At 37.9% G+C, this 2,665-nt stretch overlaps 1 protein-coding gene across 4 annotated transcripts in view; it reads right to left on the bottom strand.

The window, feature by feature from the left end:
• Nucleotides 1-2,491: 2,491 nt before the first annotated feature.
• Nucleotides 2,492-2,665, bottom strand: part of LOC139129875 (uncharacterized) — a 39,250-nt gene continuing 39,076 nt past the window's right edge. For all 4 annotated transcript variants that reach the window (XR_011551708.1, XR_011551709.1, XM_070695559.1 and 1 more), the window contains one exon: nt 2,492-2,665. This exon is cut by the window's right edge and continues 1,593 nt beyond it. The gene's annotated coding sequence lies outside the window, so the exon portion shown is untranslated.

Here is a 2,665-nt window from a genome sequence, read left to right as displayed (position 1 = left end):
CTATGCTTGATTAATGAGGGGAGATTCCGTTCGTACAGTGTGATTCTCGCTACCTTGAGTAGCTTTGTCTCGCGCTGGGGGAGGAGGGCAGGGCAAAAAATATTGAAATGCATGATGGGTAAAACTTCGACTCTCACCGAAAGCAAGAGTTTGAGATAGCGATCTCGTAAATACTTTTAACACAAATGCAATTTCTGTCATACTTACTTCTGTAATCATGCGTGTTTGGCACGTAGAAATCCGTCACAAAATATGGTCGACCGCCGGAGACATTTATGACTCACTTAGGTGGCAAAATCTTATTTAAGGTACCGAGAATTACAAATGGCTGTAATACACAAAATTCCTGCAGTGCGAAATAAACGTGTGGAATCAGCGAAAATCATATATATATATATATATATATATATATATATATATATATATATATATATATATATATATATATATATATATATATATATATATAATATATAGACGAAAAGATCTGTAGAACGGCAGGTTGTTCTAAGATTGACCTTACTTCCAATCCCAAGCTTTTCACTGTTAACATAACGAAGACGAGCAGAGAAAAAGAGAATTGTTCATCTCGCTAGTATCTCGTTGAAATCTCGCGTGATTTTGACAGATTACTGTAATCGTCTGATATATCGGGCGTTGTTGGAGGATGGATTTCAGCAAAGGTGAATATGAGTTTGTGATCAAGGGGTCGCAATTATGTATAAAGTAAAGGGGGGGGGGGTCAGATTTTTCTAGGAGCATCATGGATTCAAAAACGGAGCATAAATAGGTCCATATCTGCAGTATATGTCCTCAGTATCCCAGATGCATAAGGTTTAGTAGCACACACGACTCGCCAGTTTAACATTACATGTTATACATTCTTTCAAAGAAGTACATTCGTACTCCGTCCAGATTGTCTCGCTACTGAAATTCAAAGTGCTGTCTTACAACAAATTTTGCCGTAAAAGCCATTATTTCAAAGAAGTCGCTTCGAAATGTACCTTCATTACCGTAAGACGCTGTCATCCACTTACCGATAAACCGAAATCTTTTGCATCAGATGCCATCTGTATGTTATATGGACCTTACAGTGCCGCCTTGGGTATTCCAAGATTAAATTACATGAAATTAAATCAACAACTGAACATATCTTGGATATTTGGCAGGTTTTATTTCTCAAACGTAGCATATGCTAGTGTATTAGCTGACTCTTTACAAATGTACGATTGATGGAGAAGTCTGCCCTTGGTATAGAGTGGCCTAATTCTCCGGCCAACTGACCCATATAGACCATCTGGATTGTCATTCATGTTTGTGTTTAGCTTGCTGTCTTATGGGTTGTAGCCGACATTTGACATCGGTATGACGTCACGTTTCTGACCATGTGTGACCTTACTCTGTTAGTTTTGCTGTCATCATTGGGTAGTGAATGTTATTGCACTAAGTTGTCACTTGGTCAGAATCGTTCCATCTACTCCACATGCCTACATGCTTTTAAATGCAGACTTTTATACTCCCCCTGTTTCACCGTATCCTTATCTGTCTGTCTCTCTGCCTCTGCATGTGTTCTGTCTGCCTGTACTCTTCTCTGTCTGTCTGTCTCTGTCTCTTCTTTTTCTGTCTCTGTGTTTCTGTCTCTCTGCCTTTGTCTGTCTGTCTCTCTTGTTATCCACTTTGGCCCTCTATACGGCTGATTTGAAGTTATAAAATGTGCATTTCTTGTCACCTGACAAATAAATGAACATAAGGTCACCATGTTCTCTTGTAACACCATTGGAACTAATTTGGGATAATAGGATGGTGAAGTAATGGCGATTTACTCTACAAATGAAATCTCATCTGCTTTTCTTTTCACAGTACACACTTGTTTTTATGAGTAATTTGTATTATTGCAACATTCAACTATCTTGCACCTAACCCTTATGAGAAATTTAAAAAATGTAAAAATCCAATCATCACAAATTAGTTCCAATCGTGTTGTGTGTAACCCTACTTTTTCAATCAATAAATCAACCGATCGATCGATCGATCAATCAATCATTCGATCAATCAATCAAACAAGCACTGAAGCATCATATTGATAATAAACATAATAACAGCGAGACATTTTACAGGGAGGGGATTAAGGAAAATCATTGGTGATTTGACACGCGCAGTATGAACAGAGTGCACGCAAACTTTTTGACACTGTGACATCATAAAGGTGAACAATGATTGGATAACAGGCAATTCAAATATACGTGTTGTAACAATCTGCCAACATTACGCTCAAGGAAACGCAAAGCCGCATGCTTGCATAATCAAAAGATAAATCAGGGCTCATCGTGTAAAAGTTTGATTGAAAACGGTGTTCTCATGTCAACCTAAGGCGAACTGTCGTTTTTCAGAAACTCAAGATTTTTGAAAATTGCATTTTTAGAAAAGATCCCGAACAAACCACACACAGCGGGAGTGCGTCCTGTCTTGATGAACAAATGATAGCTCTCGGTTTCAAAGTGAAAGAAATACATTTATTTCATCTATGAAAAATATTTTACAATCATAGTGAGGACAGCGCAGGTTTTGGAAATAATGTTATTCTACGTCACCTAAAATTTGAAAAGTAAGTCAATTCATTGGTCGAGACATATGCACACGTGATCTTGCACGGAGTTGGACTACC

This window comes from Ptychodera flava, chromosome 3 (genome assembly GCF_041260155.1).
Source record: "Ptychodera flava strain L36383 chromosome 3, AS_Pfla_20210202, whole genome shotgun sequence".
Lineage (NCBI taxonomy): Eukaryota > Metazoa > Hemichordata > Enteropneusta > Ptychoderidae > Ptychodera > Ptychodera flava.
This window is presented reverse-complemented; position numbering and strand designations above follow the sequence as displayed.